The following is a 27,522-nucleotide window of genomic DNA, read 5'->3' as shown; positions in this document are numbered from 1 at the left end:
TGTTAAGTATTAACAGATAAGGTATTTAAGTACTTAAGCCAATGCCTGACACTCACTAAATAGCCATTCTTAGTAGCAATATATCCTCTTACAATGCCTCGCATCAATCAATAAATGTTCATTGACGGTGAGGAAAAGGACATTGAACCTCGGCACTCCAGCTGTTAGATTCATCTAATTCTTTAAAGAGACTCATTAAGTTAAACACAGTTGGCCCTCCACATCCACGGATTTCACATCATGTATTCAACCAACTGCAGATTGAAAATATTTGAAAAAAAAAATGAATAGTTGTATCTGTACTGAACATGTACACTTTATTTTGTCATTATTCCCGAAACAACTATGTACATAGCATTGACATTGTATTAGATATTATAAGTAATCCAGAGATTATTCAAAGCATATGCAAATTTATACCATTTTTTGTAAGGGACTTAAGCATCTGCAGATTTTGGTATCCAAGAGGGTGTCCTGAAAGCAGTCCCCCTCAGATGCTGAGGGAACACCATAGTTCCCACTTACCTTCATTTGAGTGTTACGTGATTTGGGGACAGTGTCTGAACAAAAACTCAGGCACACAATTGAGCACTATGGTAGTATAAAAAGAATTCTGTTGGCCGGGCGCAGTGGCTCACGTTTGTAATCCCGGCACTTTGGAAGGCCGAGGCAAGTGGATCAGCTGAGGTCAGGAGTTTGGGACCAGCCTGGCCAACATGGCGAAACCCCATCTCTATAAAGTTACAGAAATTAGCTAAGCGTGGTAGCAGGCATCTGTGATCCCAGCTACTAGGGAGGCTGAGGCAGGAGAATCACTTGAACCCAGGAGGCAGAGGTTGCAATGAGCCGAGATCACGCCACTGCACTCCAGCCTGGGTGACAGAGTAAGACTCGGTCTCAAAAAAAAAAAAAAAAAATTCTGTGATCCTTAGGCTCATGCAAAATGAAACTGGATGCTTGTAATTAGGACTAGGAGCATTTTACTTCCTTTAAAACACTGCATATCATTAATGGGTTAAAATTTTTACTGGAAAAGCCAAATTGCTGCAACCATCTTGATAGAGGTGTTTGTTTTTAAGATTTATGTTAAAGGTTAGTTTTCTGAAGACAGTTTTAGCAATATCTGAGCTGATACAAAGTGCATTTGTTTAAAATATTTTTCCCCAAAAGTTGAACTAAGGAAACTTGAAAAACGCCTTGAAAAAATAGTTGCAGTGATAAACTAGCTCACTGGAAGCAAAGCTAATGAAAAATTGCCTGACTTCTAGTCATTTCTAGTGTAAATCACTATTCCTTGGGGGAAGAAATGGAATAGAATGCAAGCTACAGGAGAATATGAAATTTTGTCTCTTTGATTTACAGTGTTCAGCACATAGTAGGTTCTCATTAAAAATTTGTTGGATGAATTAGTAATTGAGAGTGAAAATCTCAAAGGGTAATAAAGTTTTCCAAATACTGTTAAGAAAATAAGTGGACGAGGAGCCCCCAAGACCTAGCTATTTAAGTAATTCCCAATACCCACTACTGCCAATTATAGACTGTCAGCACAGGGCTGGGGCAGCACTGTAAGGCCAATGCCCAGTGACTTCCTGAATGTCACACACCAAGTTAATTAACAAAGCTGGAATCAGAATCTGGGCCTTCTGTATCTTAACATAATCTTTGCCATACCATGGGTGCATAAACCAATATGTATATAAAACCCAAGGAGGCTATTTTTATATAATTTATATAATGTGGAGCTCAAGACACTTATAGAGCAAAGTTGTTCCAAGTTGCAGCACTTGCACTGATCTTTGTGAGTTTGTGATATCTTGGCCCTGAGCACCTCATTGGCTAGACCCTTTTCATGAGTTTGATGAGGGATGAGAAAGGCCATTGACTCTCCCTCTCTCCTTCCTGATAAACATGGTGGACTCCCCTACCTACGGCTGGCTGAGCAGCAACCCATGGTGCTAAGCTATGGAGCCACCAAAGAATGGGGGGCATTTAACAGAATGGAGAAAACTATCCTTATCAGAACTCCTCGCAAAGAGAGTGGGGTATGTTGGAAGGAATGGTTTTATGAAGGCAACTGAAACCCCCACCTGACTTCTCCTTCTCCTTCTCATCAAAGAGAAAATTTAAGTCACAAAGGAGGGTGTTAAACTACCTACTTCATCTAAAGAAGTGAGTATTGATTTTGGCAAGTGAGTGGGTTTGAGCTAACAACGTTGGAGCCAAAACTGAATGACTAGTGACAGTAGAGGAGAAATTAAAGCACAGCCACCAGGGAGCCTCCCTCTGCCCTCCCATCATAGAGCTCACCCAGGCGGACAGCGTTTTAAAGAACCACCCTTTAAAGGGGACCGAATCACTCATTCTTCCAGGGTGGCGTGGACTGGCCTTGCCATCACAGAAGGAGAATCCAACTAAACCAATGCCAGATGGTTGAGTTCAGTTCACTCCTGAAGCAGAGGGAGAGCAGATTATGCCTTCATGGCTTAGGGAGGTCCTTTATGGCCAACCTGGCAGAAAATACTATTAAAGTCTAATAGTTCTTACAATATATATAAAAGCAAAAAAAAAAAAAAAAAAAACTGGAGCCCACATTTTTGGCCAAAATTTTGGCTATAATGTTTGCTGACAGTCAAGTTCAGCTTTGTGTAATTCTTGTAAGAGAAAGAATGAACTGCCTAGCCCCAGAACGAAAAAATGTAGACCACAATGCTGCCACTGAATTATTCCTATAATCTTGCACATGGTATTTATCCTTGCACAAGTACTTAATATATATTATTGAATTAATTGATAATGAGTGAATTAATAAATATTAGGTCATGTTAGTAATAATCGTGTTTACATAGGGATCATAAAGAGGGTGATAAGCCCTATTATGAGGGCAGCTGTTTGGCCATGAGAGTCCTGTATTTGTATAAAATGTTATTAATAACTAAGTAAAAAATTTTCACACGATGTATATATATATATATATATATATTTTTTTTTTTTTTTTTTTTTTTTTTTTTTGAGATGGAACCTCACTGTGTCACCCAGGCTGGAGTGCAGTGGTACAATCTCAGCCCACTGAAAGCTCTGCCTCCCGGGTTCATGCCATTCTCCTGCCTCAGCCTCCTGAGTAGCTGGGACTACAGGCGCCACCACCATGCCTGGCTAATTTTTTGTATTTTAGTAGAGATGGGGTGTCACTGAGTTAGCCAGGATGGTCTCGATCTCCTGACCTCATGATCCACCTGCCTCAGCCTCCCCAAGTGCTGGGATTACAGGCGTGAGCCCCCGCGCCCAGCCCCAAGATATATTTTTTCAAGGAAGAAAAATAAAGAGTGAATGAAAACATGCTCAAGATTCTTAACATAACCAAACATGATATGAAACACATATCATATCATGTTTGAAATGCACATTGTGTTTGTCAACTGAAATGTCACAAAATCCCACTGGGAATTTCCCTGGAGGAAAATTGACCTTTAATTATTAAATTTTTTGTGGATGCCATTGGCATCTTCTAAGAAAATGTCAATTCCTTCAAAACACACAAAGATGTGTTGCTATAACACCAAACTCCATATATACATACACACAGAGACAAACACACAAATACATATGTAATTCCACATTGCATTGATGCATTAGACTTTTTGTGAAGATTATTTTACTTGTTAAATTATGGGTAGCAGCTACTGTGTTTAGACAGCTTAGAAGTCCAGAAGCAGAAGGAACAGTTGGGAAATAATCGGACTAATCCAGCTGACTGACATACCTATCATGGAAACAAAAAAAATGCACTCCAATAGGAAGTGGCTCTCTTTAGTTTTCCAACTAACATTGTTGTTTGATGAGCTACAGGGTACATTCGTTTAAGCAGTTGTTGGAAAGCAGACCCCGCATGGTAGACTGGAAACATTGGACTAGAACTGGGAAAATCAGCCATGTGACCTTGTTAAGATAGGGACATTCATTTTCTATAGCCTCAGTTTCCTCATCTGTAAAATGGCCATAAAAATTCCAATCCTGCTTATTTCATAAAGATGATGTGGTCATCACCCTCACTTCACACATGAGAAAACCCTCTTGAGGTCATATAGCTAATTGGTGACAGTATCAGGACTCGACATAAAAGTCTTTTGAAGACTTGGACTTTGTGTAGTAACAAAGCTGCCATTGAAGCAACAGATAGGAAAGTGCTTTGAAAAATGTCACATAAGGGTTTTGTTCGGTAGAAGTAATAGGACTGTATCTGCCCGTCATCTTGTGGCAATTAATTAGGAAATGCCTTTTGAGACTGTGCCTGTACCTTCAGATATGACCATCTTTCTTTTCAAATCAAATACACTCTGTTTCATTTCTCCACGATGACACACGAAGTAAACAATGAACTGAATCACTTCAAACACTGAAGTGGATTTTCAAGGACTTGACTTGCCCCAGCTAGTTTTCTACAAAGCCTCAATTAATCAGATAATTACTAATTCTCCCCTTTGTTTAGGGCTGAGGAGAGCTTCTATTTGTTAAAATGATCCTAGTAGCAGAATAAACATTCATTTAAAATTTTTTAAAATCCCAATTCTGAACTAAATGAGCAAGTTTTCAAACACACTATTTCTTTAGGCACCGTCTCCAGTCGTTGTTTTAAAAGGTTAATTTTCTTTATCTGAATGTGAACACTAATACCACTTTTGTGATTAAAAGGAAGATTTTAAGCAAACAAATTTTTAAAAAATCAAACTAAACTGATATTGCAAGATATTGTGAACATGATTCGTTGTACTCTTAGAAAAAAAAAAAAAAAAGCAAATGCCTCTCCTGGTGTGACTAAAAACAACAGTTAAATCTTTAAGATTAAATTATTACTGACACACTTTAAAAATATTATCAGTTTAGCCTGGCTTTAAATAACCTCCACTTAACAACTAGTAAAGTTCTAAAATTAAGTAAACAATGCTAATTACCCTCCTAGTATCAAGAGGAAAGTGCAGAAAGTAATTTGATTACTTGACCTGAAAAATTAATTACATATGAAATGAGGCTCATTAGACGTTTCCTGTTTCATCAGAACTTCAGACTAAAGGATAACTAGTCTTATCACTTATGGTTTCTTTGTGGTTCAGCTAGCATCAAACAGACTTGTGATAATAATTAAATATGTTGCCCAGATAAATTTAGGACTAGAACATTAAAAAAAAAAAAAAAAAAAAAAACACCATTGTGTACAAAGTAACAGTGTTACTTTTCCACTGTATTTAGTTCTTATATCTCACTGTAAAGATTTTGCTCTGTGTGCCTGTGAGCGCGAGTGTGTGTGTATCATGAACTGACAAAGAAATAACAGTTAACTTCCAAACTCAGTACAGCAATATAATTTGGTTTTGTCATGTTGGGCATTAGCTAAAGTGAAAATGTGACTGAAATACTTTATGTAACATAATAACTGTTGATTACTGAGTTTTCATAAACAGTTGGCAAATTTTAACTTACAACAGCTGTCACTATAAATGTAAAGTAAATGTTAATTTAGGAATATTAACCTTGTGAATGTTTCTGAAAATAAGGCTTATGCTATTTTCAAAGGTTGTAGAAAACCACTAGAGTATTTTTAGCCGAACTTAGTGCAACTTTATCCTCACTGTCTTTAAATTCTTCAGTTTTACACATAAAAGGCTTTAATCATACTTGAATGGTTTTTCAGTGATTCCCTTGAGTGTACAAACTGCATAAGGAAATATATTTGATAGATTTACATCTTGGAAGTGAGAGAATAAATAAACTAAAGAAACAGTATTGCCAGAGATACATTTTACTCTTTTATATAAGAAAACAAAGAAAGCATTTTCAACAAGCAAAGCTGCACTGACTGTTTACTAAATAAGGTAACCCGTAAATACTGAGAGCAATTACAGCTCACAGATCTCAGGGGCTGAAGTACTGGTTGCGTGCTAAAGTTAGCACTGTTCTGTTTTGTCCTGTTTGTACAACTCATTTCCAAGTAAAATTTGCATGACAGACGGCAAACCCTCTTGTACAAACTACTAAAACTTGCATCAAGTTCCATAGTTACTCTGATACACACAGTCAGCATCATGTAGTAGTCAGTCGTATAAATGCTTTCTAAAAAATTAATTAAAACCATTCTTTTCTCAGAACACATGCAAAAAATGCAGTGAAAGCTACAACAAAACTTAAAACAGAGTACCTGCAACATGCTGAGCTCTTTGCAGTACTTACCCGTTCGACAACTTAGTTTCTCCTGGCAGCACTTCTATGCCAAATGCTTCTACCTTCCCAAAAATGTATGTCAGCACAAGCCCAGACGAAACTTCAAATCCAGGAGAATAAAATTAACCATGTAGATCAAAGGCAGACGAGCAGGGAGATGAAATGCCTGTAATCTGATCAGTGATCAGTTGCTGAACATCAAAGGCAGGGCTGAGTTTATATATATGCATGGATATCAAGAAAGTTCACTTTTAGCAGGTAGTTACCCTCCCGCCTCCTAGTCTACAGTCTTTGTTAAACATGGATCACGTTGTTTTCCTCCTCTTTTTTGCAATAAGGCAGTGCTGGTAATTCTCCCATGCTTGGGCTGAGTGGCTGGATCTGTAGCTTTTTTGGTTCCCAAGCTGTGTTGTGGACTGTGTGTTGGAAGCTTTTCCTAGTGCCAGCGGGTTCTGCTTTATCCCTTTCATCTCGCTGAACTGCAGATCCCATGACATCATTCAGCGCCGTGGGACTGGTAGGAGAGCTAGAATTCAGCCTGTGGGGGAGTGAAGCTCAGGAGAAGCCAGAGTTTGGCTGATTTCTAATCACGTTAGACTATTGTGCCTCACACAGGACAGTTTCTGTTATCTGTCTCCCAGCTGGAAAGGACAGCAACTGCTGCTGGATGCTTCTTGGGTGATAAGATCCCTGACGGATGCAAGAGCCAAATGACAGCATTTAATGGCCTCTTCGCTGATAGAAATCACAATTTCCTGCAGAGACTGGGTGTCAAACATTCAGCATAGTTAACTAGCACTGTGAGACCACTCTGAAAAACACCAAAGGACACTGCCAGATGGACCCGATGACATTTTCACATTCTGTTTCCCTTTTCAAAGTGACAAGTCTTTAAGGATCTTAAGGAAACTGACCTTTCCTTGAAACATACATTATTAGGATCTGATTGCCAATCACACCGGGGTGTGTTAAGTAGTTAAACAGCAGATAACCAGCAATTCGTGAATAAACTGCTGTCTTCCACTGGCTCACTTAAGACTTTGGGCAGAGATTTAATCTCAGTCTTTGCCTTAGTTTGGGACTCTGGAAATTAGATTTTAAAGCAATATCTACTTCTTAGATATAATTCATTAACACTTGTTGAGCATCTTAAAATTCACGAAAGAAGAATTATGTAGAAGAAAGCATTTGCCCTGTGATTATTCCAAAGCCATGTGGTTTGCCTTTTAGGGCTGTTTCTTCCAAACTCATAGTTTGGCCTTTCAACTCACTAAAAAATTACTACCTTAGCCTAATTCTTCATATTTTAAAATTAAATATATTGCTCATTATTTAAAAATGTTTAAGCTATTTTCCCTAACAGTGTCAGATTCAATACAGTATGATTATTTCATTTTTAGTATTTAGTAAAAGAGAAGATAAGAAGAAATTTCATCTTCCTTGAAATCCAGGATATGGTGCTTTTCTGATTTTCAGACAGTTCTTTCATGGATTGAAGACAATTGTTCTATTTTATAATGGAAACTCACCAACTCTTAGAAGGTAAGTTAAAAATATTTTTGCAAAACTTAGGGGATAGTAGAACTCAGTCTTTTTAAATGTAACTTCCCTCCTTAACTGGTTTTGTCTAATTTTTCCTGATGTGATATTTGAAAATGTTATTTATGAAGTATTTATTTCCAGACTTCTATGATTTTTGAATAATTTTTAATAGCCAAATATTTAGATTGAACAGTTGATGAGTTCAGTATAACTATTTAAATAGTCCTGTTGATTTGTCAACGTTTCTTGTATAATTTTTCTGCCTATACATCATTTCTCACAAATGCACAGAGCTCAAATAGTATTTGAACTGGCGGTGTGACGCTTAAGGACTTCCTTAAAGCAGACCAGGAAAATTCCGGTGACATCTGGGCTTCACATATGTTTCCTGGGCGCCTGGAACCCATGAATACAAAGAAAATATTTACAAAGACAAAATATTTACAAGAAGGCATGTGCCCATTTCTTTTCTGAAGTAGTCCAAACCTACCACCAGCATGGAATCCATATGCATCAGCCTGCACTCAGGATTAAAGTTTCCCGATACACTGATATATTAAATCAGAGCAACTAGACACTCTGTAAGGTTCATTGGCTAAGCCAGTAGATTCTGTGTCTTTATAGAGTTCAACATCAGTAGGAATAGGTGAAGGACTGAATTTGGATTCTTGTGTTCCATTGGAAGCATACAGGAGGCACTTGAAAGCAGGGACTTGAATGAAAACCAATCAAATGATCTTCAATTTATACAAATCTCCCCAAGCAAGATTTGTCGTTCAGGATACATCTAGCAATGCAATACCCTCTCCAGTGGAAGAGTTTATTCACCAAGTCACTGAGCATTATTTTGAATTGGTCCTCTTGTGGCCAAGAACACCCCACGTGTGAGATGAAAGGGGGCTAAGGCTAGGGGCCCCATCTGTTGCCTGGACCAGAGTGTGGCTAAAGGCCGGCCTGGCTGCAGGAGTGACCTCTTGACCTGCGGCTCATTTAGCACTGTGCCCAGCCAGCCCAGCCCCGTTCGTTGTGAGGTGTGGCCTGGACCATTCTTGTTTCTGAACAGCACAGGAAGGGGAGCTACTGCAAAGCTTTTCTCTTTCCCCACCAAGAAACTTAGATTAGTGTGATTACATCAGTGTGATACTGTGGTGATAAGAGATCCAGCACTCCACTCAACATCATTGTCTGTTGTAATGACACCAAGTTACAGCATTTGACCGATGATTCCTATGCCATGTTACAGTACACTTGGCTCATCTTAGTCTTTTTGCCAAGCTGCCTTTCAGCGACCTGGCTCTGCAACATGGTTGTGGCAGCCATTGGATCCACAGTGGGGAGCTCCAGGCTGCACGAAGTGGTCAGTGTTTGAGATGATGGGCATACCGGTTACCCTGATCTGATCACACCTTAGAGGTATAGAAATGTCACTAGGTGCCCATGAATATGTATAGTTATTATTAATCAGTTAAAAAATAAAATAAATGATTGAGAAAACTTCAATTGTTCATATCCAAGAATGGAGGGGCTGCATGAGATTCCTGATAGGTGGTGTGGCCTCATATCACCCCCAGTTGCCACTGTGTGCTATTTTCTTCCCAACACTTGGAGTGTGGTTTCTTTGCTCCTTTATCTTGACAGGTGGATAGCATAAATTCCTACCATTTTAAGATATAGGTCAGGTGATAACACATTTTCCCCATCAAGTTTCACAGTTTTTAGAGTTGTCTGCTTGTCCTTTCTGATGCCATCTTTTCTAACTTTTCTGTTCAGAGGATACATCCTGGATTATATCAGACAAGCACGGCTCTATTGCATACATTAAGAGGAATAATCTCTGCATTTGTTTCAACTGAACACTTTTTAGAAAATGAAATAGCTCATGGTTATGAAAAGAACATGGATGTTGGAGTCAGGAAGGCCTGTGTTCAAATCCCTCTTACTACCTGTACTTGAATAACAGCTTAGGCAGTGTGGATGAAGGCTACCTAGTCCCACTGAGCTTTTTGTTTCCTAAGCTTGCAGGAAGGGGATAACACCTACCTCATTAGTGTTGCCAAAATTAACAAACTTCGTTGGAGAGCATCAGGCAGAATAACTCAACAGAAGAGCTAAGGTTCCTCTCTTTTCTCTGTTAACTATTAAAGAACCATAGGAAAGGCCGGGCGCGGTGGCTCAAGCCTGTAATCCCAGCACTTTGGGAGGCCGAGGCGGGCGGATCACGAGGTCAGGAGATCGAGACCATCCTGGCTAACACGTTGAAACCCCGTCTCTACTAAAAAATACCAAAAAAAAAAAAAAAAAAAAAAACTAGCCGGGCGAGGTGGCGGCGCCTGTAGTCCCAGCTACTCGGGAGGCTGAGGCAGGAGAATGGCGGGAACCCGGGAGGCGGAGCTTGCAGTGAGCTGAGATCTGGCCAGTGCACTCCAGCTTGGGTGACAGAGCGAGACTCCGTCTCAAAAAAAAAAAAAAAAAAAAAAAAGAACCATAGGAAAATGCCAACATTTTAGCTGGGGGCTCCAACTCAAACTTCAGTATTCTAAAGGGGCAGGACAGGCTCTCCCACAGCTCCTGGGCTGGTTATTCAAATCCAAGGTAGCCCAAACATCCTCAGGTCCTTCACAATGCTGGGACCACTTGTACATGATCTGGGACCAGTGGTTGCTATCTGGGACTGTGGCCCACATAATCATAGAAAGAAAATGGCTCAAGCCTGTTATGGGTTGGATTGTATCCCCCTAAATTCCCATGTTGATGCCCTGACTCCCAGCACCTCAAAACATGAGCTTATCTGGAGATAGGGTCTTTACAGGGGTAATCAAGTTCAAATGTGGTCATTAGGGTGGGCCTCAATCCGGAATGACTGATGTCCCTATAAAAAGGGAGATTTAGATAAAGAGGCAGACACTCATACAGGTAGAATGCTGTGTGGACATGAGGATGACCATCTACAAGCCACAGTGAGAGGCCGGGAACAGACCTGTCCCTCACAGCCTCAGGAGAAACCAACACTGCTGATGCCTTCATCTCTGACTTCCAGCCCCTGGAAGTGTGAGATGACACACTGCTGCTGTTGCAGTCTGTGGTACTTTGTTATCACAGCCTCAAGAAACTAATACAAAGCCACCATCCAACAAACTACAAAGAGGTGCAACTCCCATTTTCCTAATGTTCCGAAGCCTTACATTCTCCTCATCAGCATCTGCCTCCTACAAAGCGCCCCCAGCTCTGGTGGACACCCCCTGCCCTGCTGGACTGCTTCCTACCTCGTGGGCAGAAGGCTCCTTTCTTTTCTTAAAGGGCCAGTTCAGGGACTACTGCTCAGTGAAGCTGAGTATGACTGAAAGTCACTAAAGGTAACTGGGATAGAACCCAGTTTCTGGCTACTGTAAATAAAGCTGCCATGAACACTTCCTGAACCTGAAAGAGCCAGTCCTTCCAAATGGATCCTGAGTGGCTAATTGGGTCTAAATGCAGAATGGATCCAGGTCACAAACATCTTCTGCATTCTCTGAGAAACCACAGGCTCGCGTGATTTGGGGACTTTCATGGCTGTCTGCTCCTGTTTATGCCTCCTGATTTGATGGGTGCTGGGAAGTCTCATCTTGACTCCTGGATCTAACAAATAGATTTGTGACCTGCATTGACCAATCAGAACCAAACACACTTGCATCCCTCACTTGCAGAGCAGACCAGAGTAGGAATCTGGGCGGGAGCTTTTTCTATAAAGGATAACCCATCTCTGTTCTCAGGGAGAGTATCTTTGTTTTGTACTGAAGGAAGGCTGGGTCTCCCTGGTTTGCAAACTGCTTACAGGAATAAAATCTTTCTCTTTTTAAAGGAAGATCCTTTTCAGTGGATTTGTTGATAAAACTTGTGTACAAGTCTCAGTGTGGATATATATTTTCATTTTTGTTAATACGTAGGAGTAGAATTTCTGGATGATATGGTATATGTATGTTTAACTTCAAAAGAAACTGCCAAATTGTTGTCTAAAGTGTTTGTTCCTATTTACATTCCTGTTGGCAATATAGGAGATTTGCATTTGCTCTACTTCCTTGGCAACACGTGATATTGTCAATTCTTGTCAATTCAGCTATTTAAATGCGGTCTAGTAGTAGCTTACGACAGTTTAAATGTGCATTTTGTTGATGCTAGCACTCAATTTATATATAGAGAGAGACTTTACTTTTTAGAACAGTTTTAGATTGACAGAAAGATTGAGCAGCGACTACAGAGATTTCCCATACATTCCCTGTGCCCCACTCAGCTTCCTCTATTATTTGCATCTTGCATCACTGTGATATATTTGTAATAATTAATGAATCAATATAGGTGCATTATTAACTAAAGTTCATAATTTACACTAAAATTCATTCTTTGTGCATAGACTTCTATGGATTTTTTCTTTTTGAGCTAGAGTCTTGCTCTGTCACCCAGGCTGGAGTGTAATGGCGTGATCTTGGCTCACTGCAACTTCTACCTCCCAGGTTGAAACGATTATCCTGCCTCAGCCTCCTGAGTAGTTGGGATTACAGGTGTGAGCCACCACTCTTGGCTAATTTTTGTATTTTTAGTAGAGATGGGGTTTTGCCATGTTGGCCAGGCTGGTCTTGAACTTCTGACCTCAAGTGATCTGCCTGCCTCGGCCTCCCAAAGTGCTGATGTGAGCCACCGCACCTAGCCAGGCTTCTATGGATTTTGCCTAATATATAATAATACATGTTCACCATTACAGTTTTGTACAGAGCAGTTTCGCTGTGCTCTAAAAATCCCCTGCGCTCCACCTATTCATCCCTCCTTCCCCTAGAGCCCCTGGCAACCACTGACGTTTCTAAAGTCTCCATAGTTTTGCCTTTTCCCGAATGTTATGTAGGTAGAATTATATGGTATGTAGTCTTTTCTGATTGACTTCTTTCTTAGCAATATGCATTTAACTTTCTTCCATGACTTGCTAGCTCATTTCTTTTTATTGTTAAATATTCCATTGTCTGGATATAGTTTATCATTCACCTATTGAAGGACATCTTGGTTGCTTCCAGTTTTTGTGATTATGAATAAAGCTTCTATAAACATTCATGTGTAGGTTTTTGTGAGAATATAAGTTTTCCCTAGGAGCATGATTGCTGGATCATGTGGTAAGACTGCAGTTAACTTTTAAAGAAACTGCCAAACTGTCTTCCACAGTGGCAACAACGTTTTGTATTTCCACCAGCAATGAATGACAGTTCCTGTTGCCCTGCAGCCTTGTCAGCATTTTGGGTTATCAGTTGTCATTGATGTTGTTTTTAATTTTAGCCACACTAATAGGTGTGTGGTGGTATCTGTTTTAATTTGTAATTCTGTAATGATGTATGGTGTTGGGCATATTTTCATATGCTTATTTATCATCGTATATCTTCTTTGGTGAGGAGCCTGTTCAGATCTCTTGCACATTTTAAAACTGGGTAGTATGTTTTCTTATTATTGAGTTTTAAGAGTTCTTGTACATCTTGTACATTTTGGATACAAGTTCCATATCAGATATGTGTTCTATAAATACTTTCTCCCAGTCTGTGACTTATCTTTCTAGTCCCTCAGCACTGTTAGCTTCAATTCTTAAAGGTACCTCAGGCAAAACTGGAAATTAGAAATACTTATCCAAAATGCTAGCCAATAGAGCAACTAGTGATTTAAATAATCTGTCAAATCCAGAAGGTGCCAAAGTAGCAAACTATCTGTGAATCAGGCAAAACTATCTGTTATGTGGTGGTTCTGATACTGACAACAGCAGCAACAAGGACAAGTTAATTCAGCAGATCCACACATGCGCACCCTGCATCTGTGATGGAAAGGGTGCTTTATGCTGGAAACTGCCGCAGACCATCCAACTGCACCCAGTTGCCTTCTACTGTCCGACTTTGCATAAGAGACTCCAAGTCACTCTTATCTGCCATATTGCCCTCTAAATACTTTGCTGAGCCCAGGCTAGCTTTCAGAGAAGCTATCCAACTCGTATCTTATAATTAATCAAATGTTTCCCATTTCCTTTTCTGCCTCCTCAGCATTTATCCTGATTAATATACCAGGCTAATTACGAATCTCGGTTCTCAGTAGAGTTTGACAATGCTAACAAAAACTGTTGGTGAAACAGCAGGAAAATGCAAAAGGAGGCACTAAGAAACATCTTCAGAATAATACTACCACTACCAAAAACAGATCTGTGCTTCATCAGGAAGTATGTTAAAGACAGGCATGCCCTTAAAAATTGATTCAAGAAATGCTGATCTAAATACAGTCAAAACATTCAGTAATGCAACCACCCATCCAACGGAAGAAGCACCAAGCACATAGTTGGAGCACTGAATACACAGAATAGTTAGAATAACCGATGAAAATCAGGAACACACAAAATCTATTTTGGGGGAAAAAGGGAAAATAAAGTGGTCCTGCTAAATAAAACTGAACTGTAGTGGCAGGAGGTAATATAGATGGAGAATCCTTCAATTTCAGAGAATGAGAAATAAGTTAAGAGAATCTTTACAAATACAGCTTATAGTATATTTTGAAAACAAAATTCCTAAGGCCAAATTAGATTTTCTTCTCCTCTAATACACATGATAGAAAATACAGGCAGTTTTAACTGTGGAAGAAATCCTATCTGGCACCACATACTCAGCTTATCATAAAATCGCTTTGTAAAAATTTTTTGTTTTGAGATAATTTTAAAGAGGAATCGCAAAAGTAGTAGAGGAAGTTCTCATATATCCTCCACCCAACTTCTTTGTATATGAACAGCTTACATAATCATAGAACAATTGTCAAAATTAAAATATTAGTCTTGGTATAATACTGTCAATTAAACTACAGAATTTATTCAGAAGATGTACTCCACGGTGAACCATTCTATGGGTTTTGACAAATGCATAGTCACGTGTGCGTCACCATGGTTCCATCACCCCCAAATCTCCTCATTCTGTCTCTTTATATTCAACTCCTCACCACGTTTGTTTGTTGTTTGTTTGGAGATGGAGTCTCACTCTGTTGCCCAGGCTGGAGCACAGTGGCACCATCTCGGTTCACTACAACTTTTGACTCCTGGGTTCAAGCGATTCTCCTGCCTTAGCCTTCTGAGTAGCTGGGATTACAAATGCCCGCCACAACACCCGGCTAATTTTTGTATTTTTAGTAGAGATGGGGTTTCACCATGTTGGCCAAGCTGGTCTCGAGCTCCTGACCTCGTGATCCACCCACCTCGGCCTCCTAACGTGCTGGAATTACAAGTGTGGGCCACCGCACCCGGCCTCCTCCCCAACGCCTTTCTAACCTCTGGCAACCACTGCTCTGTTTTCTCTCCCTGTTGTGTGGGTCTCCCTGTGTCAGATTGCTAAGTCATATATGTGAAAGATGTAGGTTGTTTTATGAGAATCTTCTGAGCTGTTTTCCAAAGTGGCTGCACCATTTTGCATTCCTTCCAGTTATATATGGTATTATTTCTTCCTCAGGTATCAAATTGTTATAAAGCATATACTATGGCACAGTTGCTATTTCTCATCAGCAGAAATTGACTAATTATGGAACATTCTTAAGTTTATTAAGGTTACTTCCTATCTGCTGTATGAATCTCAGAGTTTAGTTTCTATTTATTTTCCAGCTTTATAGATAATTGAAAAGCAAGTAAGAGATACATATATTATTGGATGTAGATATAAGGAATTTCATGAGAGGAAACTGTTTGAGTCAACTTTTTGCCTTCTAGTGTCTTAGTTAGGTAGGTAGATGGCCTCTCATATGGGGTGGCCTTGGCTTGAATTCCAGTACTTACGTGTGAACTTCTGAGTATGAGGAAGTTACTTGCAACTTCAGCTTTCTCGTTTCTGAAATGGGGATGATAAGAGTACCTACACCTAGGGTTCTTGTGAACATCAGAATAGTACTGGCATGCAGTAAGCATGGAACACACTTTAACTCCTAGCTATTTAAAGTGTTGCTAAAAAAATAGTCTTGTCATCTTTGATTGTAGCAGGTGAGAAAAAACTGTTTCCCGTTGGAAGTTAAAATCTCTGTAATTCTGCTTTTTCTAAGCATTTCTCATGTTGAAACAAAAGAGATATTTGCATTCTGGCAAACAACATGTTTTAGAGCATTTGAAAGTGGAATTTCACTTTCAAATCAAAAATTTGATTTTTTAAAATTTGTTTTTTTTTTTTATTATTATACTTTAAGTTCTAGGGTACATGTGCATAACGTGCAGGTTTCTTCCATATGTATACCTGTGCCATGTTGGTGTGCTGCACCCATCAACTCGTCAGCACCCATCAACTCGTCATTTACATCAGGTATAACTCCCAGTGCAATCCCTCCCCCCTCCCCCCTCCCCATAATAGGCCCTGGTGTGTGATGTTCCCCTTCCTGAGTCCAGATGATTTCACTGTTCATTTCCCACCTATGAGGGAGAACATGCAGTGTTTGGTTTCCTGTTCTTGCAATAGTTTGCTGAGAATGATGGTTTCCAGCTGCATCCATGTCCCTACAAAGGACACAAACTCATCCTTTTTTATGGCTGCATAGTATTCCATGGTGTATATGTGCCACATTTTCTTAATCCAGTCTGTCACTGATGGACGTTTGGGTTGATTCCAAGTCTTTGCTATTGTGTTTTAAAAAATTGGTACTGTGGTATTACAGTATCAATTTTTTCTTCTTTAAAAAAAAGTATGTAAAATTAAATAGTTAAAGCAAGAAGCAAAAGCCTTATTCTCTATACATATGAGAAATCCAAAGTGTGTTAGGACATTTTTCAGAGGGAATATTTTGTTCATGTTAAAATTGATTGTTACATATACACCATTCTTTAGATTAATGTATGAAATTACAAACGAGATTCTCTCAAAATAAATAAAAAGAGAGAGAGTAGAAAGTTCAGTGATTGACAGGGACCTTTTTAAACAGGTACAGCTAGACCCTAAGCGAGTCTTCCACTATCCGAGGGGCAGGGAGCCCCAAAAGAGAGGAGGATGTTTGGTGTTTGGTCCTTCAAGAGTTCATGAGCCAGGAGTGTGGCAGAGGCAGGCATCTCCATGGAGACAGGAGGAACACCTGGGAACACAGGAGAGGTGGTCTTTGTGTGGTGGGGCGGGGACAGTGTTGGGCAGGGCAACATTTTGTGATTCTGCTCTCCGGGAGTCGTGCCGCCTTCCTGAAGACACAGCAGAGACCTGAGGAGCTGGGGAGACACAGGACTTCTTGCACTGTGTCTAAGGCAGGTCCTCTTGAAGGGCCGGATGTGAAACAGGTGAATGGTAAATACCAACCAGCAAAAGATGGCGGAAGTCTAGCTGGTGAAGTCAGGAGAGTGATTAAAGGGGAAGAGCTCCGAGGCTGACTACTGATGGGACGCTGGCAGGAGAGGATGTGTGGGCAGAGGCGGGAAGGTGTCCAGCCCTCCCTTGAACATCTTGATGATCTGACAGCTCATTTGGGGTCTCTAAGAGGCTGAGGACACTGGGGAACTCTCAGTTTCCACATGCATTGTGCTTGACTAGCTGCCTTCAGCCGGGTGCGCCGCAGGCTCTTAATCAACTCCCCCAGTTCACAGGCTGGGACACCAGGGATCAGAAAGGCGACCTCACTTTCCAAGGTCCAGTGGCTGAAACTCACCTGAGGCCTGTATGACTCTAGATCATACTATTTCACTAGTATCTTCTGTTAATGAAATCAAATATCTTTCTAAAAGGGTGTTTTAGTTTTCACAAGCACGAGCTCTGCCACCGAAGTGTTAATGGCCTCTGTAAATCGCCCTGGGCTTCTCGGGCCACAGAAATCTGCTGCAGGAGGCTTGTGGACTCCCCCTTTTAAAAATGTTTCATTCCCAAGGCTGAGGCAGGAAGATTGCTTGAGGCCAGGAGTTTGAGACCCCGAACTCTACCCCAAAAAAGTGGTGAGTGCGTGGTGAGTATCTGTAGTCCCAGCTACTTGGGAGGTTGAGGCAGGAGGATCTCTGGAGCCCAAGACATTGAGGCGGCAGTGAGCTAAGATTGTACCACTGCACTCCAGCCCAGGCAACAGAGCAAGACATGTCTAAAAAAAAAAAAAAAAAAAAAAATTTAATTTCAAGCATTATTTTTCTTTTTTGTGATTACAAAACAGCACATTTTATTGTAGAAAACTGAACAACTACGGAAAAAACAAAGTAAAAAAATTACCAATCTCACCCAGAATTCTAGTTTTCTTCTTTAAAAAATATTATGTAAATTTAAATAGTGAAAGCAAGAAGCAAAAGCCTTATTTTGCACCCAGAGGTCACCCCTGTCAACAGGTGCTGCACACACCTCCAGACAGATATTCTTTGGATTTGAGAACACGAGCATAGCTCAGCAACTCCTGCCGCTGCAGTTACCTTACTGGCAAATGCCGGAGAGGGGAGGTCGCTGACGTGCTGTGCTTTCTGCCAAGGGTGTTCTTCCTCTCCTGTTTATTTAACCTTCTCGCTGGTATCTTAAGTGCTACTTCACTGTGATATTTAATACACGAAATGCGTTTCTGCTGCTTTATCTCACGATTGTATCTATGTGCAAAGCTTTATGAAACAAATGCCTCCGACAGTCACCCGCTTTGTTGGAAGTGTCTCTGACACTGGGGGAGAAATTGCAAAATAAGACACTGTCGTCAAATGAGGTTCCTAAGAAAAAAGGTCTCTTGTGTTGGAACTAGAATAGAAATTGCACCATTTCCTCTCTAAAGGTCTAGCATGAAAAGAGAAACATGACTCAGAGATCAGCACATCAGAGCAGGAGTCTGTAATAAAAAGTCAAAGGACATGCGCACAGGGAAGGCGAGCGCCTTCCTCCTCCCGCCGGTTCCAGTCCCATGGCACATGTCCACGCCGCTGACCCGAGAGGGGAGATCTCCTCAGTGCATCTGTGCTGGTGTGTGCACACCCTCCCACGCACCACACATGCAAACACACCATAGACACATTTCACACACACACCTCACATACACCTCACACACACCACTCACCACACACACTACTCATACACATACACATACACCACATACACATTTCACACACACCACACACACCTCACATACATACACATACAAATACACCATATACACATTTCACACGCATACACATCTCACACACATACACCTCACACACACCACTCACCACACACACCACTCACACACATACAGTTACAAATACGTCATATACACAGTTCACACACACACACACCTCACACACACCACACACACCACTCACACACCTCACACACATACACACCATATACACATTTCACACACATACACACCTCACACACACCACACACCACACACACTACTCATACACATACACCACATACACATTTCACACACACCACACACACCTCACATACATACACATACAAATACACCATATACACATTTCACACGCATACACATCTCACACACATCTCACACACATACACCTCACACACACCACACACACCACACACACTTCACACACATACACACCTCACACACCTCACACACACCACACACATACCTCACACACCTCACACACATACAGACATACCACATAAACATTTCACACATACACACATTCACACGCATACACACGCAAACACCTCCAACACATACACCTCACACACACCACACACCTCAAACACCACACACCTCACACATCTCACACCTCAACACTCCCCACTCACCTCACACACATACACACACCACACACACCTCACACACCTCACCCCTCACACACACCCCTCAAACACATACACATACAAACACACCACATACATATTTCACACACATACACACCTCACACACATCCCACACACATATACATACTTCACACACCACACACACCTCACACACCACACACACCTCACATCTCACCCCTCACACACAACTTACACACATACACACACACCTCAAACACACCACATATATTTCACACATATACACACCTCACACACATACACACACACCACACACACATACTTCATACACCACACACTTCACACACCACACACGTACAAACGCCTTACATGGAAGCACACACACCTCACAGACACCTATCCCTCACACGCTTCATACAGACACATACAGTCACACACACACACCTCACTCACACACTATACACGCCTCACACAGGTAGACATACCACACATGCCATACACACACTCAAGCACATAGACACATTTTTTAAACAAAAAGGTGCTTATACTATCCTCTACTATATTGTTTTATGACCTACTTTTGTAGATTAAAGATATCAGAATGCTAGTGTATTTCTTTATTGGTAGACATTATTTCCAACTGGTTATGGTAAATGACATCATAGTTCATACCTTTGCTGAGTATGCTAATATTTACATGGGAAAGCTTCCTACAAGATTGCTTGGTTTGATGATGTGCACATTGGAAATGATATGGCACTTCCACACTACTCCCAAAAAGGTCGAATCAGCGGATGATACTGCCAGCAGTGTGTGAAATGAAAACACGTTGTTGACGCAGAACCTCACCTTTGCCAGCATTGAATTTTATCAGTATTTTCAACTCCTTGTCAATTAAATAGGTGAAAATATTATCTCATTGTTTTAATTTGATTAATAGTATTTTAATTTGAATTCTTTATTAGATTATAAGTGAAGTTAGTTTTTCAAATATTGACTGGCCATTTGTCTTTCCACTATTATGATTTCCTATCTCTTTTTCTATGATTTAGCATGTTCTGACTGATTGGAAACAATTTTATTTATTTATTTATTTATTTGATATAGAGTTTCATTCTTTTGCCCAGGCTGGAGTGAAGTGGCACCATCTCGGCTCACTGCAATCTCTACCCGCTGGGTTCAAGTAATCCTCCTGCCTCAGCCTCCGGAGTAGCTGGGATTATAGGCACCTGCCACCACGCCTGCTAGTTCTTTTATTTTTAGTAGAGATGGGGTTTTGCCATGTTGGGCAGGCTGGTCTTGAACCCCTGACCTCAGTTGATCTACCCACCTCAGCCTCCCAAAGTGCTAGGATTATAGCGCCCGGCTGATATTTGTGTTTTAAGTAATAATGTGGATCTCATATATTTGCAAATATTGTCTCCCAATCTGCTGCTTGCATCTTAAGCTTGTGTGCGTGTGTGTGTATATAACACAGTCACTCAAATAGATGATTCTTGGCTCATGGTCTACTCTTATTCATGCACAGACTTTTTTTTTCCTGATTCGTTTTATTTGTTGTATTGTATTAGACTGTATTTTACTTCGTTTTTCCTTCCATTCTCATTTTGAATGTTGTTTCCCATTCCCTTCCCCCAGCGTCACTCATGTGCATTTTACATTTCCTTTTCCTCTAATTTCTGGATTTTGTGTTATGATTAGGAAAGCCAGGACTTCCCTGAACTGGAGTTCAAGCCATCAAGTCACCTTCAGAGTGCTTCGTTTATGTGCTGGAGGGTTTTCAGTGTTTGTATGTCTTCTGACGTCACTTTTAGGTAACTGTTGTTAAGGTATAAATGATTTCTTGACATGTGACAGTGCAGCCTGAGCTCTCACCTTGAGACAAACTCTCTAATTTAATTCAGAAGTGTACTAGCTCGTCACCTTTCCTAAGACGGCAAACACAAGCATTTCCTTCACCATGCCCCAAAGTCTCACATGAATCCATTTTCCTTATAGTCACCATTATGAATCTAAAACCTCCCACAAGATCCTGTCATTCCCGTTTTGCCTGTAGGGTGGAGCACACACTTGCTTACAATTGGGCATGTCGTCTCCCCTCCACGGAGCCTCCAGCCTGGTGCCTTTGCAACTCTGAGCTTTGTATTCCACAAAGCCTGTCTTGTTTCTCAATGTACGCCCAATGCCTAGCACGGTGCCCAACACAGGGAATACCTAGGGCTGGCAGGTACTAGGCACCGAAAGAGCATGTGTTGAATGAATAAACAAGCGAGTGTGGATGCAAGCATTTAGTTCCCTGTGTGCTGGCCTCTCCTCTGTGCTGCTTCATCCAACACTTCCTGGCCCCCACGTCTCCTTGCTCTCCTTCCTGCCCAATTCTGTCCCATCTGTCAAGTCCTCCACCTATGAGGAGCTGGAGCTGGTGATGCACAGGGGAATGTGCATTTGTCATACATTGACAGCAAGATTATAAATTGGTACAGGACAATGTGCCAGTACTTTTCCATTCTAGCCTTGGGAATGCAACCTACATGTGCAAGGGTAATTAACAAGAGTGTCTTTTTTTTTTTTTTCTGAGACAGGGTCTTGCTCTGTTGCCCAGACTAGAGTGCAGTAGTGCAATCATGGCTCACTGCAGCATTGACCTCAAGCAATCCTCCCACCTCAGCTTCTGGAGTAGCTAGGACTACAGGTGTGAGCCACCACACCTGGCTAACTTTTTATTTTAGTGTAAGGGTCTTGCTATGTTGCCCAGGCCGGTCTCAAACTCCAAGGCTCAAGCAATCCACCAACCTCTGCCTTCCAATTAGCTGGATTACAGGAATGAACCACCATGCCCAGCCATCCATTTCAACATTATGTGTGCGTTCACCTCTGCTCTCAGAAGAGCAACTTGGAGATTAGAGAAAAAATTATCGCTAATGGTGCCATTTGCCCTGATGGCCCATGCAGAGGAGTTCTCAGCTAACTAACACGGGGACTTCATCATGGAAATTCGGCCAGGAGAGAGCCTGGTGCACCTTTGACTCAGTTCGGCCAAGGTAATTGTTTTGTACGGAGTACAGTCGGGGTTAAAGTGACAGAAGACATGGGCTTGATAACAAATTCCTCGTGTAGATTAATGGTAAGTTGTGTTTTCTTTAGGTACTTGGGTTATTAATCAGCCTCAGCTTCACTGGTGGACAGACAAGCCATGCCCGTTTATGTCCCTCCCCCTTCCTTGGCACAAGGGCTTGTGAATTTTCCAGAGATGCCAGCATGACACAGAGAGAGGGAGGCTGCACTGAGTCATCCTCGAAGTCCTCCAGGGTGGAGCTGATGCTACTGAGAAAGGTGTGGACAGGGGAAGAGAGGACTAGGGGAGGAGAGGAGGCGTTGGGGAGACCTACCCAGAATGTCCTCCGAAGGACCAAACAGAGAGACATGGACCCTCTCGTGTGGAACAACAGAGGGAACACACATAAATAACTTTTTTTTTTTTTTTTGAGATGAAGTTTCGCTCTTATTGCCCAGGCTGGAGTGCAATGGTGCAATCTTGGCTCACTGCAACCTCTGTCTCCCGGATTCAAGCGATTCGCCTGCCTCAGCCTCCTGAGTAGCTGGGATTACAGGCATGTGCCACCACGCCCGGTTAATTTTGTATTTTTAGTAGAGACGGGGTTTCTCCATGTTGATCAGACTGGTCTCAAACTCCTGACCTCGGGTGATCCACCCACCTTGGCCTCCCAAAGTACTGGGATTACAGGCATCAGCCACCGTGCCCAGCCACGAACAACTCTTGACCACCACACCCCTCCATTTCCTCCCCTTTCTTGCCTTTAATGCTGAAACACTTTAGGGTACTTAAAATGCCTCATTAGTCTTTCAGGGGAAGTATTACTCAGGGACTCTGGAGGCAAATGTGTATTTGATCTGAGGAAGGTCTTAGGATCATACTTTTTTTTTTTTTTTTTGGGGAAACAGCATGGGCCCTCATCCATGGTTTTCTGAAAAGTACCCGGGTGAAGAGAGTGCTGGCCAGTGGAGGATCCCAGACCCCAGTGGCTGAAGGGTCGACCTCAAAGACCCATCCCCGTGTTCCCTGGGGCAGGCAGATAGCCCCACTGGGACCAAAATGAGAGGAGAGGCTGTCCTCCAGATTACGTTACCAATGAATAAAAAGTAGAAACAACCTAATTGTCTAAAAGCCGAGCAATAGTTAAATTGCAGAAATACATACTGTGTAGCTATTTAAAAAAATGAACTGGTTACGTAGGAAGGATGTGTCTTTTTTTTTTTTGAGTCTTTTAAAAAGGCCAGTTGCATGACAAGTTTGATATAAACCCAGTAAAACCTCTATAGGAATATTTATTATATATTTTTGTATATATGGAGAGAAGTAGGAGAGAAGGATGCTTAACAACCGAAAAAAAGTAAGACTGATCTGGAAGCTCTCCATAACCTCACCAGGGTAAGATGCCTCTTTCCTCTGTTTTTTGAAGGCTCTATCATACACTCAGCCTCGCTCCACCACCGCACCTACAGCACAGCCCTATAAATTGGTTTGCATTGCGACTTTGCACATTAGACCCTGAGCTCTTTGAAGGCAGGAGCCACGTCCTATTCATCTTCGTATCACTCCTATCTAGCTCAGTGCTGAGGACCAAATAGGGAGTGAACAGAGCATGAGTCCAGGAGGTGAGATATGCAGTTCATTACTGTACGATGCAGCTCACACACCACAATCATCTTGTCGCTAGGAAATGTTGAGGTGTGAAAGGAAAATAAAATCTCGGGACCCCAAACTCACTATGCCAAAGGGAAAAGTGAAGTTTGGCAACTGAGTCATATAAAACTGCCTTCCTTTTGTTCCTAAACAGAGAGCAGCAATCACAGAAGGCCACCTCTCTCCTCGGGCGGACTCCCTCACAGATTGCTCACAAGAATTCCCTGTGGGCTCCCAAATCTTTCAGAATACATATCCCTCCCATGAACCAGCCCCAAACAGAGTTCTGTTGAATCTCATCCTGACAGTGTAAATGAACACTTATCTTCATAAGTACGGGACAAAGGCAAGACGAGAAATCACCCCCACCCCGCCCGCCAAAAGCATATTTGACTTCTTCCTCTACTCTGTGTTTACTTTATCCTATGTAAAGTGCAGATTTACCTAGCTTAGGATGAATGCATTTTTGACAGTTCCTCTACTCCCTCTTTTCACATGTAAAATGTGGATTCAGTGAGCCCCATCAAAGCCCCACAAGAATGTAACAATTTGCCTCATTACCTTTTTTTCCTTTCCTCCTTCCCCTGCTACCCACTCTTTCCCCTTTCAATAGTGAAGTCCTCACAACCCTCTTTGGAAAAAAGCACAGGCCACAGATCCTATTGTAACTTGTATCTCTTTTTCCTGGGCATGTGTTCAATCTTGGCAAAATAAACCTCTAAATTAATGGAGACCTGTCTCAGTCACTTTTTGGTTTACGTAGGTACAAAAGAAATAACTATAGCTTAATTTTCAGTAAAATGTTTTGTTTAGTAAGAATGTCTCCAAGCATGGTTCTTGACAGCTTAACAGCTTCCTGTTTCAGACTCAGGTGTGCCCCGCTGGAGGCTCCATCTAAGTGGAGAAGTTGTATTGAGCAGAGTTCTCCATTCACGTGTAGGGGAGCAGCCTCCTCTCAGCCCAGGCATCTCACTGTGTGTGAAAGGCAACGGATGGGTTGACTTTTGCTCAAGCCTTGAGGCAAGGCCTTGTTCCCCTAGGATAAGATAAGTGCTTTACCATTAGCAAACCTAGTTTAGAATTTTAAGTAAATCCACCCTAAGCAATAATAAAAGTGTGAGACTGGAAATCCAGCAAAGGAAAAAAAAAGTCCTAAAATTTGTTTGTCATAGCTTTTAGGAAAAAAAAGAGAAATGGAAACTATTGCATTTTTTAAAAAATGAAAAAGGATTACTCTATAGGCTGAGGTAGGAGGATCACTTGAGCCCAGGAGTTTTAGACTGCAATGAACTATGATTGCACCACTGCACTTCAGCCTGGGCAACTGAGCGAGACACTGTCTCTAAAAGCAAAAAAAGGTAATGCTACCTGACAATAATCAAACCCCACTTTGGTGAGGACCTGGGTTTTAGTCTCTGCTCTGTTTTGTGCATTTTGCAGAAGTCTCTGGCTCATGCACTTTATAGAAGTCACCTAGCCTCTCTGATGAAAGTGGATCACCTCAAGCTTGCTTCTGTTTCTTAAAATTCGTGATTCTAAACTCTGTACTCCTGAATTAACAAAAGTGCTGCATATGGAACACATAAAATGAAAACAGCTGTTCAAATACTTTTCTGTTTGCAACTTTCTCTTTTTCTTTTTTTTTTTTTTTTTTTTTTGAGATGGAGTCTCGCTCTGTCACCCAGGCTGGAGTGCAGTGGTATGATCTTGGCTCACTGCAAGCTCCGCCTCCCAGGTTCACGCCATTCTCCTGCCTCAGCCTCCCGAGTAGCTGCGACTACAGGCACCGCCACCACACCTGGCTAATTTTTTGTATTTTTAGTAGAGATGGGGTTTCACCGTGTTAGCCAGGATGGTCTCGATCTCCTGACCTCGTGATCTGCCTGCCTCGGCCTCCCCAAGTGCTGAGATTACAGGCGTGAGCCACCGGGCCTGGCTTCTGTTTGCAAATTTCTATCTTAGCTTGGCTACATAAATCATATTCTTCCAAAAATAGGCATACTGTCATTGATGGATTTGGGTAACAGGTAGAGAAGGAGGTGAGTTGTTAAGTACTCAATGATGAGCTAATACAGGCAAGAAAGATGTAAGACACAGTGAGCTGCAAATAGAAATTGTTCAAAGTTACTTTCTGGTGGGGGTACAGTGGATCCAAGGCTTCACATTGTGTAATTTTGCTTCACATTGTAGCTCTTTGCTGGAAATAGATCCTGATCTTCTGGCTACATTGCTCATTCTTTGGTGTTACCTTTACTGTTTCACATTATGTCACCTCCAAGCAGGCAAAATTGGGCTTGCCTTCCTCCCTGTTAATACCTTTTAAATATTTGTAGACGCTTATCAAGTACCAGGTATCCCCTCTCCACCAGTGCTTGACCTGCACTGCCAAGTCTTTTGATCTAAATGCACAAGTCACTCCTTTGATCATTTTGGTGCCTTGTTCTGGATCCTCTCAATTATATCAACTTATTTCTGTTAACAAATACTGCTCTGAGCATTCCAACTGGAGTCTTTGGAGAAGCAGATTGCAGACAGAACATTTTTTTTACTGTTCCGTGATGTAAATCCTGGAATATCTGACCCAACTCAAGACTTTCTTTTTGACTATAACTCAAGTTATTTCAAACTTACAGTTAAATAAGTAGCCCTTCAAGCTCCTATCAATAATAAAATGTGGGACAGCAATAATAAAATGTGTTCCTATCAATAATGAAGCATGGGATGCTTGTGGGTAACAGAAAGGGCCCTCTGTTATCTTCTTTGGATGATGAATTTGTCTTCACCCTCTTCTGACTTGCTTTACTGGAGCCAGCCACATATCTCAATTGAAATAGATAAGTTTTTAAATATAAATAGCTTTGGGAGAGTATTACTCTGAATAGTTTCATTCCCCTAAATCCAAATGCCAAAGCCCTCAACCCCAATGTGATGATGTCTTAGTCTATTTTTGCTGCTATAACAGAATACCTGAGACTGGGTAATTTATAATTAACAAAAATTTATTTGGCTCATGGTTCTGGAGGCTGGAAAGTCCAAGATCAAGATCGAGGGGCCTGCCTCTTGCAAGGACCTTCTTGCTGTATCATCCCATGGTGGAAGGCAGGCAAGCATGAGAACACGTGTGCGCATGAGAGACAAACTCACTTTTATAGGAAATCCACTCTCTCGATAACAAACCCACTCCAGTGATAAGGACATTAATCCACTCATGAGGGCAGAGACCTCAAGACCTAATCACCTCTTAAGGTCCCACCTTTCAACACTGTGGCAATAAGGATTACATTTCCCACACGTGAACACTGAGGGGCACATTAAAACCCCTAGCTGATTGTAATTGATGATGGGATCTTGGGACGTCATTAGGTTTAGGTGCGGTCATGAAGGTGGAGTCCTCATTAT

General features: G+C 41.5%; 1 protein-coding gene and 1 long non-coding RNA gene across 3 annotated transcripts in view; one reads left to right on the top strand and one right to left on the bottom strand.

Annotated features, from left to right (window-relative positions):
* The window catches only part of TNFRSF19 (TNF receptor superfamily member 19), a 104,987-nt gene extending 98,175 nt beyond the window's left edge, over positions 1-6,812 (bottom strand). For both annotated transcript variants that reach the window (XM_010379640.2, XM_030922238.1), the window contains exon 1: positions 6,223-6,812. The gene's annotated coding sequence lies outside the window, so the exon portion shown is untranslated. The remainder of the gene's footprint in view (positions 1-6,222) is intronic.
* LOC115894579 overlaps positions 1-27,522 on the top strand; it is a 62,492-nt gene that overhangs the window by 2,217 nt on the left and 32,753 nt on the right. The window contains exon 2 of the long non-coding RNA XR_004054708.1: positions 7,614-7,755. This is a non-coding gene — a long non-coding RNA (uncharacterized LOC115894579). The remainder of the gene's footprint in view (positions 1-7,613; positions 7,756-27,522) is intronic.

Source organism: Rhinopithecus roxellana, chromosome 18, assembly GCF_007565055.1.
Source record: "Rhinopithecus roxellana isolate Shanxi Qingling chromosome 18, ASM756505v1, whole genome shotgun sequence".
Classification (NCBI taxonomy): Eukaryota; Metazoa; Chordata; class Mammalia; order Primates; family Cercopithecidae; genus Rhinopithecus; species Rhinopithecus roxellana.
This window is presented reverse-complemented; position numbering and strand designations above follow the sequence as displayed.